Source organism: Buteo buteo, unplaced genomic scaffold (assembly GCF_964188355.1).
Source record: "Buteo buteo unplaced genomic scaffold, bButBut1.hap1.1 HAP1_SCAFFOLD_113, whole genome shotgun sequence".
In the NCBI taxonomy this organism is placed as follows: domain Eukaryota; kingdom Metazoa; phylum Chordata; class Aves; order Accipitriformes; family Accipitridae; genus Buteo; species Buteo buteo.
Window position 1 is genome coordinate 1 of NW_027439277.1, and position 18,609 is coordinate 18,609.

General features: G+C 50.6%; 2 long non-coding RNA genes across 3 annotated transcripts; one reads left to right on the plus strand and one right to left on the minus strand.

The window, feature by feature from the left end:
* Positions 1–2,825: 2,825 nt before the first annotated feature.
* On the minus strand, positions 2,826–10,537 carry LOC142028041 (uncharacterized). 2 transcript variants are annotated; one of them, XR_012649365.1, is made up of 3 exons: positions 10,376–10,537; positions 4,672–4,845; positions 2,826–3,376 (listed from the first exon to the last, which is right to left on the minus strand). It is a non-coding gene; the product is annotated as an uncharacterized LOC142028041 (long non-coding RNA). The 2 variants fall into 2 exon arrangements; XR_012649364.1 differs by lacking the exon at positions 10,376–10,537 and adding an exon at positions 7,371–7,430.
* Positions 10,538–11,873: 1,336 nt separating this feature from the next.
* LOC142028042 (uncharacterized) lies at positions 11,874–18,166 on the plus strand. The gene is made up of 3 exons (XR_012649366.1): positions 11,874–12,079; positions 12,897–13,038; positions 18,009–18,166. It is a non-coding gene; the product is annotated as an uncharacterized LOC142028042 (long non-coding RNA).
* Positions 18,167–18,609: the final 443 nt, after the last annotated feature.

An 18,609-nucleotide genomic window follows, 5' to 3' on the forward strand; every position in this document is an offset into this window, starting at 1 on the left:
AATGTCCCCCCTTCCTTCTCCTTCCCCCAGCTTGATATGCTGAGCATGACATCATATGGTCTGGAACAGCCCTTCGGTCAGTTGGGGTCAGCTGTCCCAGCTGTCTCCCTTCCCAGCTCCTTGTTCAGCCCCAGCCTGCTCACTGGTGGGGCAGGGTGAGAAGCAGAACAGCCCTTGACTCTGTGCAAGCACTGCTCAGCAATAACAAAAACTTCCCTGGGTTATCAACGCTGTTTTCAGCACAAATCCAAAACATAGCCCCATACTAGCTACTGGGAAGAAAATAACTCAATCCCACCCAAAACCAGCACAACAGGGTATGTGACAGAGACAAAAGAATTAAAACATGGGGACAGCTAACTAAACAAACAGACATAGGAAGAAAATTTAAAAGGTGATGGGCTACATGACAGACAGGAATAACTTAAAGACAGTGAATAGGTTAAAGTAGACATAGAAAGAAAAAGTAAAAAGCAACGGGGTACACAATAGTGAGGAAAGAATTACAAAACAGTAATACACAGCTCGATACAAGTAGACATAGAGGGAAAATTTAAGTGATTGGGTACAGGACAAAAAAAATAAAATTAAAATAGCCACAGTGAACTAAAACTGAGAAATATCAAGGAAATTTAAAAGTGACACAGGGGCACACGACAGAGGAAAAAAATAAAAAATAAAGACAGTGAACTAGATAAAAGTAGACCTAGAAAGCAAATTTTCAAAGCAATAGGGTACACAACAGACAGGAAATAATTAAAAAATAGCAATAGGCAGCTTCATAAAAGTAGATGTAGCATCGTGGTTTAACCCTGGCTGGCAACTAAGTACCATACAGCTGCTCACTTACTCCCCCACACTGGGATAGGGGGAGAATCGGGAGGGTAAATGTGAGAAACTCATGGGTTGATCTAAAAAGTTTAATAATTAAAAAGATATTTTTTTAAAAATTTGTAAGAGGAAAAAAAAAAACAAACAGCAAATGAAAACAATTGCTTATCACCAACTGACCGATGCCCAGCCAGTCTCAAGCAACTGGGTACAGGACAGAGAGGGAGGAATTAAAATATAGGGTCAGGGAGACAGAGAGGGGTAGACATAGAAATTAAATTTTCAAAGTAATGGGGTACAAGGCAGTGCAGAAAAAAATAAAAAACAGGGAGAAGCAGCTGGTTAGAGAGAGGCATATGAAAAATTTAAAAGGCAACAGGGTACTGGGCAGAGTTGACATAAGAATAACAAGTTTTGAGGAGCCATACACATAGGTGGGCAGGCAGAGAGGGAGACAGAGGAAGGGAGGCAAGCAGATGTCTAAAGAAGGCAGGCAGAGGTGGGCCAGGATGTAGAAGAGAGGACATGCGACTCACCACAGCTCCTGGTGCTGGCAGGAGACCTTCACCGCCCCGATGCTTCTCTCTCTGCCTCTGCCCCTTCCTTCTCCCCAGTGCCGACTGCCTGACCCTCACCTGCTCGGCAGCGCGCAGTGGACACCTTGATGCTCCTCATCCACAAGGCTTGCTTTGATACATGGTGGCTCACGCATGTAGCCAACAAAGGCCAGGGACAGTTCAGAGGGATCCTTCCTTGCTACAGGGACTGGCCATTCCTTGCTGCAGGCACCTACCAGCCAGACCCCCATGCACTCCCTCCTCAGCCAGTTCCCCTGCCCAGGCAGCCCCCTTTACAGCTGGAGCCCCTTCACACAGCAGGGCCAGCCCCATCCTCAGCCTCACTGGCCACACCTGGGGCCATCCCAGACCCAGCTGGAGCCCATCAGGAATAGGGGCCATTGCCAAAGCCCCACAGCACATCATCCCTGCCCCTGCACCTACCCACATCCAGGGAGACAGGAAAAATTTATTCATTAATGCATATAAGAAATCCTGGCAGTGAGTTGGCTACAAGGCTCAGTGCCCAAAGGCAGCAGGATGGGGGGATAAGAGGGAAGAGAAAAGCAGGAGGAAGGACAGAGGGACACAGATGTGCAAGACAGGGAGCCAGGAAATTGGATGCTGGGAACAGGAGAGGGACAAGAAGCAGGAAAACAGTGTAGAGAGAGAAGAGCAGAGAGACTGAGCAGAACAACAGGGATGGAGATGGAGGAATAAATAATAGGAAGCAGGGGAGAGAAGGGGAAGAGACTGGCAAGACAGGAAGATAAACACAGGACAAGAGACAGGGAAACATTCTCAAGTGATACAGGAGAAGAAACAGCAAGAACTAGAAAACAGAAACAGGGAGCCAGGTAGAGAGAAACATTTCAAAAAGCAACAGCATACAAGAAACATAGGCAAGAGCTAACAAGCAGACAGAGGGAGAGGCAGACGGAGAGGCAGACAGAAAAGGTAAGAAGTGCCAGGGTACAGGACAGAGAGGGAAGAGTTAAGAACTAGAGACAGGGAGATGGATAAAAGGAAACATAGAACATTTTGAAAGCAACAGGGTACAAGTAACACAGGCGAGAAATTAAAATAAGGTCAGGGAGACAAAGAGAGGGAAAAGTAGCAAAAAAATTTTAAAAGCAACTGGGTTTAAGAAACATGCAAGAATTTAAATAGGGATGGACAGGTAGGAAGTTTCAAAAGTGATGACATACAAGTAACATAGGCAAGATTTAAAAAACAGGGACAGGGAGCCTGATAGAAGGAAACTGTGGTGGGTTGACCTTGCCTGGCTGACAAGTGTCCACCAAGCCACTCTATAATGATAGCCACTCCTCCTCAACAAGACAGGAGGGTAGAAAATACAAAAGAAAAGCTTGTGGGTCAAGATAAGGACAAAGAGATCACTCACCAATTACTGTCACAGGCAAAACAGACTCAACTTGGGGAAATTAATTTATTGTCAATCAAAATCAAAGTAAAATAATGAGAAATATGAACAAATCTGAAAAACACCTTCCCCCCACCCCTCTCTTTTTTTTTCTGGGCTCATTTTCACTCCTGACTTCTCTACCTCCTCCTACCGAGCAGCACAGGAGGAGAGGGAGCGGGGAGTTGCAGTCAGTTCATCACAAGTTGCCTCTGCTGCTCCTTCCTTCTTCGTGTTCTTCTTCTGTTCCAGTGTGGTGTCACTCCCATGGGGCCACAGGTCCTGCCAGAAAACCTGCTCCAGTGTGGACTCCTCTCCACAGCGTCACAGCCTCCCCTTTGGGTGCACCCACCTGCTCTGGCAAGGGGTCCCCCATCGGCTGCAGGTGGATATCTGCTCTGCCATGGACCTCTGTGAGCTGCAGGTAGACAGCCTGTGTCACCATGGTCTTCACTGCAGGCTGCAGGGGAATCTGCTTTAGGACCTGGATCACCTCCTCCTTTTCCTTCTTCACTGACTGTGGTGTCTGCAGGACTGACAGCTTCTGCACAGCATTTTTTTAGCCCTTTTTAAATATCACAGAGGTGCTACCAGCGTTGCTGGTTGGCTCAGCTTTGACCAGTAGCAGCTCCATCTTGGAGCTGGAACTGGCTGTGCCCAACATGGGGACAAGTCCTGCTGTCTTCTCACAGAACCCACCCCTGCAGCCCTTGCCCACTCCCCTGCCCCAGCTTGCCACACAAACTCACTACAGCAGTGATCGGCTACAGGGCAAAGAGGGGGGATTGAAAAGTAGGGAAAGGGAGACAGAGAGAGACGGCGGGGGGCTGGGGGGGATAGCAATGGGCTACAGAACAGAGAGGAGGAACTAATAAAAAGGGAGAGGATACCAGACAGAGAGATGGAGAAAAACAAATATTAGTGATGAGCCATAGGGCAGAAGAAAGAATTAAAAAGGGGGACAGTGAGGTAGATGAGAGAGACTGAGAAATATCAAAACCACTGATGATCTAAAGGGGAGAGAGGGGGGAAATAAAGAATAGGGACAGGGAACCAGACAGAGAGAGAAAAATAAAGACAAAAATGGGCTATGGGACAGTGAGGGAAGAAGTTAAAACATAGGGACAGGGACCTGGAATAAGAGAATCTAAGAAAGTAAAAGTGTATCCAGAATACAGGGCAGAGAAAGGAATTTAAAAATAGAGACACAGCATCAGACAGGTGAGAGCAGCGGGGATTGTGAAGGGCTAAAGGGCAGACAGGGAGGAATTAACAAGATTGGCATAAGAAGACAGACGGATAGATGGAGAAAGACAAAGTAGTGATGGGCTGCAGGGCAGAAACAGAGGATAAAAAAAGAGGGATGGGACAGGTCAGAAGTGCAGAGAGAAAAAGAAAACAGAAAGGCAGAACAACAGAGAAAGAGAGGGACTTAGAAAACAAGAGAGGGAGAGGTACAGGAAGAAAAAAGAAAAAAATTAAAGCAGTGAGAGAAAGAGGTGAGGGCAGGGAGGGACTGGGATGCAGAAGAGGGGTAACACAGCCCCAGGGGTCCAGGACTCACTGTACCTCCCGCTCTTGGAGCTGCTGAGAGAATCTGACAGTTCACACATGTCTGTCTTTCTCTCTCTCTCCCTCTCCCTTCCTCCTCTGTAGCTGCAGTCACTTGACTGTCATCCACCCAAGAGAATAGATTGGTGCCTTACAGCTCTTACAATATGAGGCTTCCTAGAAACACAGCCTCACATGCACACACACATTACATGACTGTACTGTGGTTTTGGTTACACATACAGACCCTGCCGTGCACACTGGTGATCGGATCTGCTGAGGACTACACTAAGAAGGATCCATCCTCACCTGGAGAGGCAGGCTATCTCCTGTCTGCAGCTGCTGGCTGGATCCTCTTTATTTTGCTCTTCAAATAAAAAATATTCTTCAAATGCAGACCACTACGGAATCTTTCCATCCGTCTCGTACCGTCACGGCAGAAGAAAGGGCAACCACGGCGAAACGGTGCCAGCTGACATCCAGCTGAGAGAAGAAAAAAAAAACATTAGCACAAAGCTGGGTAGGAACCCAAAGCTGCCCTTTTTTTTTGTGAAGGTTTGTGAAGACAGTACGACTGAGCGGAGGAAAAAGTATTTTTGCGTCATCTACGGTACAGTTGTTGACACAGGCCACTAGAGCTTTTGCATTTTTCAGACAACCGCGCCCTTTTTTTTTTCCTTTCTTTTTTTGACTCATCGGCAACTTTACTTTCACTAGAACTCACTTTCCTAGATACACGCAGGTGACAGACATAGAGACCTACCTACATTTTCTCAAGCCTTAGTATAGCCGAGGCTTCATCACCCTATACGTCCCAAGTTGAGTATTTTTGCTAAAGAGCACAGCAACGCATCTGTCCTTGTGAACTGCCTCGTTGCAAAAAAGAATCATTTTTTCCAGGCCGTTGCTCCAAACGGGCAAGATCTTTTAAAACCGCAGTTGTGCCACCAAACCCGCTCAGGGTCCCTCCTAGCTTTTGACCGCCCTGAGATTTAACAGGCACACGCTCCATTCCATCTTCCAACAGCAAAAATACGCTAACGCTCTCGGACCCAGAGCGCAACCCTACGGATGTCCACGCACACAGCCTGCCGTTTTGATGAGGAGCCACCCAGCATCCCTGCGAGCACAGCTGCACGCGCCAGATCGGTTTCCCCTACGCCGCGAGTTACCGGTTTCGGTGAACGTAGTTTCTGACGCTTTAAACTGAAAACCGTATCGCGACACTTCGCCACAGCAGAAACGACCCATCGCCAGAACGCGACAAAAACGCAGTAACACCAATTGCAAACCCGCAGCAGCAACAGCTCCAGAAATATTTAGACCAGGAACAAGGGAGAAAAACAAAACAGCTTCATCTCACGCACAGGGGAGCGGCAGGCAGAGAAAAGGGTCGGCATTCTGAGCCCTTACAGAAAACGGGCATTCTCCTTCCGTTCCTCAGCCCGTCCGTGAAGGTCTAAATACCGCAACACTACTACGGCAACGTCGAGAGTAGGGAACAGCAGCCCTGCCACCGGACTTGCCGCTGACCCATGCTATTTACGTAGCAGGACGCGTAAGCAGAGGGACGCGTTTTGCCACACGCAGCCCTGAACTTCCTGAAAATTTACGTTTACCAAAAAAGCCATTTGGAACATATTGCCAAACAACATTCGGCAAGAAAGCTTTGATGCGTTTGACACACGCAAGTTTTTGGTCACTTGCTATTTGCTTCCTGTTGCTGCTGCTGTTCTTCCTTCAGAAATTCTACTCGTCGCCCAGTTATTCACTACTGGTTCAAGCATTTGCCTTCCTGGTATTACCAGCACATTCACAGAGGCAAGTAACTTAATTGCTCTTCTACAGTTATCCAAACGACAATTACAGCCATGAAAGAGAAGGAGAGGTCAGGCAGCAGAAGAGCTCTGCAGGCTGGCACCAGTCAATATTGCACTCTCTAAAACCAAACAACAACAAAACAAAACCGTGACCCTGTATCCTTCTTTTTTTTTTTTTTTTTCCTTCTTCTTTCAGAGCTCATCCCTGCCTCAGCATTTTGTCTTGTCAGAGCACGAAGCGCAGGTGATCCGTACCCTGACGACTTCTGCGTGTGATGAATGCCTGTTCAGAAATAGTCCAGATCTGCAAGACTGGTGTCATTTCTATGGTTTTAATCATCATAACTCACATTTTATTTACTCACGCATTTGTGAGGAAACTAATTAACTTTTAGACACTGCCTCTCCTTTTTTTGGGGGGGTGGGGGGGGGTGGAAATGTGTTAGAGACTGAAAAACATTACAATTCAGAGCTCCCAACCACGAGGGAGCGGTGGAGAAATCAATGAAAGCAAAGACCAACAGCAGCAACGTCAACTGGAAGTTGGCTTTCATTCCGATCACGTACTTAAGCGACTCTCCTTGCAAGTCTATGCCTCGGTCCCAGGAATGACTAGTCCCTTTTTGGAAGGACAAACTTTTTCACTTAAAAGTCCTAGACTGAAGACTCCGCTGAACGGAATGGGGATTGTCCCACGGGACAACATGCCGTCAACACTCTTAATGGGGAAGGAAAAAAAAAAAACCCAAATAAAAATCAAGTTTAAGTACCAGTTCCCATCACGTTTCACTCATTACATTTCTACTGGCATCTAGGTGCTCAAAAATGAACTACAGGGACACCACATATTCCTAAAAATTCAGTTATACATAAAAAAGTAAAAGGCTATTTCCAACTTGCCCATAAAAATCAGTATGAACAGAGAGAAGAGAAACACTCGACCCTGAAGAAGCTAACAGGCAGCTCTGAATTTACCAGACAGGAAATTTCATTCTTTCCCCTGAAACAAAAACACATCAAGGGACCAGTTCAGGAACAGGGCGCGATCTGTTAACAGCAATTTTTCCATCGTCTTTTCTGCACTAGCAGCAAATTTGCCTTCCCTGTGGGTTTAACGTGGAGCACCTGTAGTGCCCTCGAACTCGCAAGTGTTTCTCTCCGCCCCCCCAGCCCGATACGTGCGATTACCTGAGCAGCAAGCGGAATTAACCACACAGGATTTTCTTCGTGCGACGCGGAAGGTGACACTGGGAGAAGAGGAGACAAAGAAATGAACCTGCTTGTCACACCCAGCCAACGGTGAAAAGGCAGGGGAGGATTCTGCCGGAAGGGCTCTGCACCCCAGGAGCTCCCGCCGGCCGGTTTCTCTCCCCTTTGCCCGGTACCGAGGGGATGACGACACCTCGCGCGCGTCCCCTCGCGGGGGGGGCTGCCCCAGGTGAGCCGGGGGACCCCCACCTCGCTTCTGCCCGCGGGAACGGACCAGGAGAGACACTCCACGCAGAGAGAGGAGCGTGGCGTGGATTGCATGCCCGAGGGAAGAGGCCGGGCTCCCCGCTGGCAGAAGGACAACTCGCCTCCCTGCTGCTCGGAGCTGCTTGCTGCGGACAGCCCTGCCTGCGCCCGGCCGCTCTTCGGCCGTGCTGGGAGCGCGGTCCGGCCGACAGACGCCCCAGCGAAAAGACGCTCCAGCTAATCGCGCCTCCTGCTCGTTACAGCTGCAGGTACTTTTGCCTCTGGCTAATGCACGCTCCAGACAGCGGACACCCCGCCTCGTTCCAGCTCCCGCTTGCTACAGTTCTGGCTCCTTGAAGCCCCAGCTCCGCACTGAAGCTCCGGCTGATTTCAGCTGCTTCTCCTTACAAGCTCCAGCTATGTGCAACGGTCTGGGCTTTCCATAAGGTTATCTATCAACTGCTGTCAAAACTGGAGCGTTAGGATTAAACATCAGAGTTACACGCCAAGTAAATATCCATTAGTTTGGGCGATTAATTACTTGACGACTATTCTGAGCGGCGCAGAAAGAAGAGCTGGACTCAAAGAGGGCACGTGGGGTCTGAAAAGCACCTTTCCCCCCCGCAGACCATCACAGATGTTGAGTTCGGCCTGCTGCGTGCCGGCCTCCCGAACTTCGGCGTCCGACGCAACCAGACCCCCATCTCCGGGGAGGGACCACGCACCCTGCCTGCCCCCCGCTTCCCCCCGCAGCCCCCAACACCCTCCCACCCGCCTGCAAAACCAGCCAAGCCGGCTCCCGCTTTTGGCCCCCACACCAGCTGACTCGGGGCCCATTTGGGAGCCAAAAAACCCGGCCGCTGAGCCTGTTCTCAAGGCCCAAACACGCAGGGCCGGACCTCTGTTTCTGGGCCCAAAGCTGCGCAGCTCGGTCTGTTTCCGAGCCCCCAAATCAGCCACGCGAGCCTGTTGTCAAGCCCCAGGAACGGAAAACTTGTTCTCCATTTCTGACCCTGCAGTGCCCACGGGCGACGCCGAGCGTAGCCACCCCACAGCCCTGCACCCCCGGGGCCCCACACGTAGTTTCGGGGAGTGCTCGGGACCTGCGGAGGGCCCGGCCCCACGCCTCTGCGGGGCAGCCCCAGCACAGGCAGGGCGTCGCTTCACGATTGCCGTTTCAGGCTTTATTTCCCCGCCACCAGCGGCACGGCCAGGCCCCCACCCCAAACCCCCCAGCCGAAGCACCCCCGCGGGTAGCCGGGCCAAGCCACCCGGAAAACAAGAAAACCAAAGAGGGAACAAGACAGAGACCGTGGGGAAAGGCAAGGAGAAGGACACAGAAACAGAGAGAGCGCGGGAGGGATAGGGAGCAGGACAGAGAGATGGAGAAAGAAAGGAAAAAAGGACGGGAGGCAGAACCAAGGGAAAGAGAGACAAGGATGGGGAGCAGGACAAAGGGACGGAAGAGGAAAAAAAAAATAGCAACGGGCTGCAGGACAGAGATGAAGGGATTCAATAGACACAGGGAGCATGACAGAAGGACAGAGAGGAGACAGACAAAAGGGACAAAGAGCAGGCCAGCATCGGAGGGGAAAAAACCAACTGCGATGGGCAGTGGGAGAGAGATACGGAAAAAGAAAAAAATACTGAGGAACAGAAAAAAGAAAGAAGCGACAGCTAGCTGGACAGGGGGACACAGTTAGAAAGGGCGGGAGAGGGAACGGGGCAGAGAAAGACAGACAGAAAAGGTAGCGAAAGAAAGCAAGGCAGAGGGACAGCAAACAGGGCGGGGGGGGGAAGGGACAGGGGTCTGGACAGAGGTGGAGAAATAAGCAGCAGGGACAGAGAAAAAGAGACAGAAAGAGGGACAGGGAACATGGCAGAGAAGGAAAAATCAGGACAGCGGCAGGACGGAGATCAAAAACTGGGACGGTCCTCAGGACAGAGAGGAATACGAATACGAGCAGGGAGCGGGACAAAGGGATACAGCGAGAAACGACGGGACAGGAAGCAAGACAGCGCGACAGACAAGAACAATGACAACGAGAGAGAGAGAGCGTGCGCGTGAGAAGCACAGGGGGTTGGGAAATTTAGAAAGAGAGGTATCAGGAGCCCTGCAGAGAGAGGGAGGGTGAATAAAAAAAGGGGCAGGAAGCAGCACAAAGGGTCGCAGAGAGTAAGAGATGAACAGGAAGGAGGACGGGGACAGTGAGATCCAGAATGACAAAAATAAACAGCAACGGCGAGCAAGACAAAGGGATAGAGACAGAAACAGAAAGTAGGAAGAAGAGAGATAGGAAGGCAGGGACACAGAGCGACACGTACAGGTACGGAGAGGAAAAGAACACTAGGGGAACAGGCCAGAGAAATTGGGAGGCGGGGAAAGAGGCGGATGCAGATCAGGACAAGGAGATGGAAAAGGAAAAAACAGCGACTGGCTGCAGGACAAAGACGGGGCGGGGGGGGGGGCGGGGAGAGGGAGAGGGAGCAGGACAAGAACGCAGAGAGAAAAAGAAAGGGGGGCAGTCGAAGGAAAGGGGGGGGGGAAGAGGGAGCAGGACAAGAGAATAGACAGAAGAGGAGAGGTACAGGGAAGCAAAATAAAAATAATAAAAAACAAACAAACAAAAAAAAAAGTCACAGCAGCAAGAGAAAGCGAGGGGGTCAGGAGAGGGGGAGGGAGGGAGGGACCGGGAGGCACAAGAGGAGCGACAGGGCCCCGGAGGCCCAGGACTCACCACAGCTCTCGCTCTTGGAGCTGCCAGGAGACCTTGCCAGTGCAGACGCTTCTTTCTCCTTCTCTCCTCCCTTCCTCTTCTGTAACTCCAGTCGCTTGGCTCTCCTCCACATAACGGAACACGCGAGCGTCTCGCGGCTCTTACGAGATGAGGCCTCCTAGACACATAGCCTCGCTCGCTCGCTCACTACGTGGCCGTACCGCGCTGCTGGTCATGCATACAGACCCTGGCAGCCTGACCTGCTGCGGACTATGAGGAGGGATCCTCCCACACCCAGAGAGGCAGGCTCTCTCTTGCCTGCAGCGGGAGGCAGCTGCCAGACAGATGGCCTTCCGTTTCTTCTTCTTTACTTTTCTGTGGCCTCTCCAGCTTCAGCAGCTCCCGTCCACAGCCAGCAAGCGCTCCGCCTGTCCCTCTGTGCTCCCGCGCCACGAGGAGAGGGAGGCCAGGCAGAGACAGCCCACGCGAGCCTGAGGCTGCTGCAGTCAACGGCATCCCCGGGGACGAACAGACAACCGCACTCACAGCGTGACCTCTGGGAGAGGGAAAGAGGCAGCAGTGACCGTTATTACTGTAGCTCGACCCTGGCCAGAGCCCCTCCTTCCGCAGGGGCTTCCGCAGACGCCGCTCGTTCCCCGCGCCGCTGCTAACGGCACCCACGTTCAGGGAGACTCGAGAACATGGGAGGGCCAGCTTGCTGCCCTCACGACAGGGCTCGGGGGCTGCCTGCGGCTACAGCACAGGCTTCAGGGGAGGGGCTGGAGCTGGGGGCAGCCGCACGGGCCGAGCGGGGCCGGGGGAAGGCGCCGGGGGAGCTCCGGCGACTCGGGGAGGCGCCCGCTGGCCGCGCCTGGGGGGTGCCCGCCTCCGTCCCCTCTTCCCTTCTATCGGCTCTCGGGGAACTGCCTGGCGCTGCCCTGGCCCGGCTCGCCTCCGGCGGACCGGGAGCCTGCCGCGGCGGCCGCTTCGCAGCTTCCCGTCCCGCCAGCGCCCGGCGGCCAGCGGGCAGGAGGCACCCCCCCGCCCCCGCCCCTGCCCCCGCCAGAGGGGATCGCTCGCCTCACCCGCGGTCCCGGCGCTCGCCCGCTGCCGCCCAGACCCGCGCCCTGCGCGCCACCACGCTGCACCCGGACACCGCGCATGCGCCGGAGGGGCCGGAGCCGACGAGCGAACGCCGGGCTGCCCCACGCGCAGGACGGCGCATGCGCCCGGGTCGCGCGTCCGCACGGCTGGTCGGGGAGCGGGTGCAGCGGGAAGCCCGCGGAAAACCACACGAAACCGGCAACGCTCCTGCGTCTGACCTGGTCGGACTCCGGGGGCCGCGGCGGCAGCAAGGACTACGCCGCGCCCGAGAGCCACGCTGCCGCCCGGCCGCCGAGTCCGCGAAAACTACAGCTCCCGGCATGCCCCGGGAGGCAGCCCGCCCTGCTGCCTGACCCCGAGGGGAAGCCGCTTCCGTTTCCGCCCACCCCCACGCCGGCGCAGCCGCAGTTCCCGCCGAGCCCCCAGCGCCGCTCCGGGCAGCTCCGGCGCGCTTTCGCCGCCCGGCTCCGGCACGGCGCGGCGCGGCACCCCCCCGCCCGGCTCCGGCTCCGGGCAGCGGCCGCCGCCGCCGCTCCGTGCGTCCCACACAGACCCCGCCGTCCTCCTCGGGGCTTTCCCCGGAACCCGCCGGCCGGCTGCGCAGCCCCGCCACGGGGCCCGGTGAGCACCCCCCCCGCGCGCGCACGTGGTCCCAGCCGCCCTGCGCCCCCCCCCCCCCCCCCGCGCGCACTTGCTCCCAGCTGCCCTGTGAGCGCACTCCCCCCCCCGCGCGCACGTGGTCCCAGCCGCCCTGCGCCCCGCCCCCCGCGCGCACTTGCTCCCAGCCCCCCTGTGAGCCCCCCCCCCCCCCCGCGCGCACTTGCTCCCAGCCCCCCTGTGAGCCCCCCCCCCCGCGCGCACTTGCTCCCAGCCCCCCTGTGAGCCCCCCCCCCCCGCGTGCACTTGCTCCCAGCCCCCCTGTGAGCCCCCCCCCCGCGCGCACTTGCTCCCAGCCGCCCTGTGAGCCCACCCCCCCCCCCGCGCGCACGTGGTCCCAGCCCCCTGTGAGCCCCCAGGGCTCCCCCCCGGCCTCTGCACCGGCGGCCCCCACCTCCCCCGGGCCACCCCCGCCTCCGACGTTCGCCGTCCGAGGGGCGCCCGGCCCCGCTCACCTTCTCCCGAGGGGCAGCCGCAGCCCGGCCACTGCTCCGCTCCGCTCCTGCCTCGGCTCCCACCGGCCCCGCCCCGGCCCCTCCCCCGGCAGCCCCCCCTTTCCAGGGAGGGGACGGCCCCAGCAGCCTCACTGCCCGCACCTGCGGCTCCTCCAGCCCCGGCCCGCAGCTGGGGGACCGAAACCCGGAACAAAACTTCTCAACACCCATGGGAAGTTAAGCAGCAGGCACTTCCTCGATTGAATGAAAGGTGGCAAGAGTCATCTCATTTGGAAGGGGTGTTAACTGGGGTCAAAATACAGATTTGAATACCCATCTTATTTTAGTTCTAAGACTTGGCGATTGCCAGGTATCATCTTTTCCATTTACCCGGGTCCACCAGCGAGGCCACAAGGGAGATTTCTTCCAGAGAGAGGAGAGAGTTATTAAGGCTGAAGTCCACGATTTGCCTTTCTCCTTCATGAAAAGGTGAGTGGATCATATATCATCACTAGTCACCCAAACAGTTAACCCTGAACTTTTCACCTGTCCTTTAATACAGTCAACTCCAAGCTAAATGTTTTCCGTTATTAAGAGGCGACCAAAGATCATGTAAAATATTATTATACTTTCTACAAACACATCCCCATCTGAGAGCTTTAGCTACTAGAGAAAGTCGTTGGAGTTTGGGGTCAGAGGAGCTGCAAGTATAAACCTTCATTCAGCTCTGTTTAGGATGTGTGATTTTTCTCTGGTTGTCTAAACCAGTCTAAATTTCCATAGACGGTCCCGACTCTGGGTGGCTCTAACAAGGATCCTGGAACTCCAGGAAATTCTAAACATCGTTTTATATTTTAAATATGATCCCAAGTTCCTTCCTGCACTTGTCGCTACGGTTTTGGCAACTGACAGCCCCAAGGGCTGCCTGTACAAGTTTCTCCCGAAGGGCGAGTAAATTAATTCTTTTGTCCATGAGGTGGATGGTTTGGTAATGTTATAATTCACAACGCTCTAATTCCTTCTTTCAAATTTAAAAAAAATAATTGCCTTTTAAATCCATCCCATTTAATTTGCTAAAATGATTCTCATTGTTCTGCATCTTTTCTCAAGTTTTGGTTAAATTCAATGTCAGTATTCTCCACGGAACTAGATTTTCATCGGACTTTGGAATCGGAAGGCAGGCTGTTACTGAGGTTCAATTTTGTGTCTTTACAAAACTTTGAATCAGTTACAAAACTAGATTTTTGGTTTTTTAAACCAAATTACAAAAACGGTTAATATCAAGATTAACACAGCTCAAACAATAATTGTTTCATTTTGTTTATCTCATGTTTGGAACCCCTCAAAAAAAAATACATACACCCTCTAAACACACAAAAAGATTATTGCCCTCGACAATATTCCTAATAGCAACCCCAATAGTATAAACTTTACACAGCTGTTTTCCCAAATAGATAATGTGAAACTTACTTATAGATTTTCAGTTTTAAAGGGCCAGTTTCTTTAGACTTCCAATTTCTTGTTGGTGCTTTCTTTATTCTTGAATAATGAAGCCAAGGTTCTTCTCCCAGACCTCTACCGCTATAAGGGTTGTTAAAATGACTCGATACGGTCCTTTCCACTTCTCAGTGATTTTACATACATTCAATCTCCTGGTCGGAAGGGATGCGCTGCTACGTCCAATTCTAAGGGTCCAGCTGTGGAGACATACTGACAAAGTTCTTGAAAAGAATTGCTTAAAGAAATCATAACACCTTTTAAAAACCTATCTCCAAAGGCACTCAAGATACTCAGAACATAGGACTCTTGATATGGTCTTTCATAAAACATTTCATAATGACTTAAATTTTCTTTCTCTTCTGGCTATACTCTGATTCTTAATAGAGCCATGGGTAATGCTTTAACCCACGTGAGGAGTGAGGTTTCCTGACAAATTTTACTCGACTGTTGCTTAAGGGTATAGTTCATTCTCTCTCTCTCTCTCTCTCCCCCCCTCCCTCTCTTCCCCCCCCCCCCCCCCGCTTGTGGTCTGTATGGGGTGTGATAGTCTCAATCTATAGATAATACTTTGCTCAGCTTGTCTCATAATCTTTGCTATAAAATGAGGGCCATTGTCAGATGACATTCTTACAGGCACCCCACATTTTGGTATTATCTCTTTGAGCAAGACTTTGACTACTTCCCTTGCTTTCTCGGTGCGACAAGGGAAAGCCTCGGGCCACCCAGTAAAGATATCAACTAAAACTAGGATAGATCCTTCTTTTCAAGGCAATTCTATAAAGTCAATTTGCTAATATTCTCCTAAAAAATTTCCTTATTTCATAATCCCAAAGATGATCTTATTACTGATTCGGGGACATTTTTATATATAAATTTCACATCCGCTTCTAATTGTTTAAACAATCTTTGTCGTATTTCACTTTCTGTTCCCCGATATACTTTGTGATGTTCAGCTCGGGCAATTTCTCTTATTATTGTGGGTGGGACTATTATTTGACCTGTCGGTGTTACAGCCTATCCTGTTTCATTTTGTTAGCCTGCAATCTAATAATTAATTCTTCATCTTTTTCGTTATAATTTGGAGTTTCTTTAGGCAATTTTATACTTTTCTCTGGAACTAGTGCTAGGATGCCTTTTTCCGCAGCCTCTTTAGCAGCTTTATCGGCCAGTCGGTTACCTGCGTTCGGACCGGTCTTACCTAACTGATGTGCTTTACAGTGCATTATCGTGACTGCTGTTGGTTTTTGAATGGTTTCTAACAATTTCAGTATTTGTTCTGCGTGCTGAATGGTGGTTCCTTGCGCGGGCAACGGTCCTCTTTCTCTCCGTATCGCTCCATGCGCACGTACTACTCCAAAAGCATACTTTGAGTCTGTCCAAAAGTGTTGACTCGCTTTCCTTGACTTAGTTCCAGAGCTCGAATGAGAGCTATCAATTCAGCCTTTTGGGCAGATATCGTCGAAGGCAAAGTTGGCAACACAATTACCTCCTCAGTAGTTATTGTCTATCTTGATAAACGTTTTCCTTCACAGATGGAACCGCTTCCGTCGGCATACAGTTCCCAATCTGTTTCTTCTAGCGGCACATCTCAGAGATCCAGTCAGCTGGAGTAAACTCTTTCGATTGTCTGCAAGCAGTCACGTTCCAGTTCTCCTCCTTTAACTTGATCGGTTGTTGAAAACGCAACAGGGTTAACGGTGGTAGTAGCGTTTAGGTAAACATCATCTTGTTCCAGCCACACCACTTGGTATTTCAGCATCCTGCTAGGGGATACCCAATGCCCCCCTCTCTGTTTTAGCACAACAGTTATCATATGGGAAACGTACAGTAATCCTTTGTCCTCTAATCCTTTGTCCTCAGGTGAACTTACGAGCTTCCTGGATCAGTAGCACAGTTGCAGCGACGGCTCTCGGACGACCAGAGCATCCCAGACTCACATTACCTAATCGCTTCGAGCAGTAGGCCACAGCTCGCCCACTTGGCCCTACGTATTGGGCCAGGATACCCAGAGCTATACCTCTTCTTTCACGAGCAAAAAGTTCAAGTGTCTTCTTTGTGAGATCTGGCAGGCCTAGGGCTGGCACCCCTCTTACAGCCTGTTTCAGTTCTTGGAAAGTAGCTTTCTCGGCATCGGTCCAATCCATCGTTTGAGGTTTTGAGCTGCTCCTATAAAGGTCGGGCCAGCAAGCCACAATTTATAATCTACAGGTGACACCACTCGACCATTCCCGGCAACGCTCGTCATTAATTTTTTTCGTCTTAGGTTCGGGGAGACGACAAATTGCCTCTTTTCTCTCAGTTCCCAATTGTCTCTGTCCTTTTAGGATTTTAAAACTCATTTAAATAAGTTTCTTCTTTCTGGGTTATTTGGGTTTTTTTCTTTTGACGCTCGATATCCACCGATTCCCCAAAAGTTCAAAAAGTTAATAGTTAGCTTTGTGCATTGTTCTTCCGTCTCAGCTACAATTAACAGATCATCCATATATTTCAGCAAGATTTCTTGATTATTTTCTTTCTTCCAAATCTCTAATTCTCGTGCCAATTGATTTCCAAAAATGGTAAGACTATTCTTAAAGCCTTGAGGCAAGACTGTCCGCGTATATTGTGTTTTTCTCCCAGTCTCAGGATTTTCCCATTCCAAAGCAAAAACCTCTTGACTACTGGGATCCAAGGGAATACGGAAAAAGGCATCTTTTCGGTCTAACACTGTGAACCATTCTTGTTTCTCCGTTAGGGTTGCTAACAAAGTATAAGGATTTGCTACTACTGGATGAATATCTTGTACTATTTGATTTATTGCTCTGAGGAGGTCTTGAACTAATCTACCATCTTTTTCATTAGCCTTTTAACAGGCAAGATCGGGGTGTTATATCTGGATTCGCATTCTATTAACAATTTGTATCTTAAAAATGTTTGTATTACCATTGCTAACCCTTTCCGACTTTCCGGTCTTAGGGGGTATTGTTTCATTCTTACCGGATTCCATCCTGGCTTTAAATCAACTCTCACAGGTTCTGCTTTTTGGATTTACCAGGAACTTCCCAGTCCAGACGATTGGAATTACAGCATTAGACTTTGACTGGTATAATCTTCTGCTTTCGGTAACCATCCTGTTAACAACAAAGCCACTGCTTTGATACGTTTAGTTTCTGGAATTGAAGTTTTAATCTCTCCATTTTTTAATTTAACTTCTGCCTCTAAGTTCTCAAATAGATCTCTCCTTAACAGGGTTTTAGGAGAATCTGGCACATACAAAAACTGCTGAGTGACCCATTGCTTTCCTAATTTCATTGTTAAAGATTTAAAGAAGGGTCTAGTTTCTCGTTCACTTGTTGCACCGACACCACCAATTTCTTCAAAACTTAACTCTCCCTCTAAGGTATTTAAAACTGAAAAGGTGACTCTAGTGTCAATTCAAATTCCATTTTCTGTTCTCCCGGTTTAGCTGTAACCAGAGGTTCTGCTGGGAGACTCCCCGTCAGATACGTTCACTTAAAAAGAACAAATCTACCTATGGCACTTTATTCCATTTACTCTCTCTCTCCTACAAAACAACAGTAATTGCAATATAGTATTGTAACTCAAAGTTCTGTTTGTTTACCATTTTTCCTGCAATTCACCCCAATGTGCCAATAAACGTCCCAACGGTGATGGTTTTGGTAACTTTTCATCAGCGGTTCCATTTCCTGCACTCTTATTCTTAAACAATTTTGCTGATGCCTTTATACTTCTATACATTCAAATACCAAATACCAAACAAATGCAAATGACAGTTGTCCCAAATAATACACAAAGTCCAACCCAGCAATAGCTTTCGCTTATGACTTACGGGCAGACGCCTAGGCTTCCACTGCAGACGGGTACCCTCCAAGCCCCAACCCTGCGAAGCTTTCGCCGCGCCTCACGGGCAGGCTTTCCAAACAAATTCCAAAGCAGCGGCGCCTTACCTTTTTTTCCAGGGAACGCTGCGAGGAGCTTTGCGAGTCGAGGGTGACGGTTCTCCACGAGAATACCTCGGTGCCGGCCGGAGTTCGATCGACACTCGATCTCGTCCAGTCTCACTCGCAAGGTCCCATCTGGGTCGCCAAAACCGTTCCCGAAATCCGGAATAAAACTCCTTAACACCAACCTGAAGTTAAGCAGCGGGCACTTTGTTTATCGCAGCGCTGGGGACACGGGGGATCGCTCCTCCAAAGGCGTGTCCCGCTTAGTATCAAAATCCATCAGTTTTTACAGACTTTTCCTGTCAGGTCATTGTTACCTAAGCTCCTTCCGTAAAAATGCATACTATGCTCGTTCTTAAATTTAACCTTTATAATGATCGGTCCTTTGATTATATAACCTTATCAATATTCTTATTTAAAAACAATCATTGGTCAGTTACACTTAGCTCTGCTGACTGGCATCTTCGATCCTCAAATGGAGATGGGAAGGGTAAGGGGGTTTCCAAGCAGCAAACTGGCGTCCCCGACGGTTTCCTTAGTTTCCTGAAACAGAAGGTAGGAGAACCAGTAACTTCCTGGTGAGGTTTCTAGGGTTAGCTCTTTCAAACTTTAACAA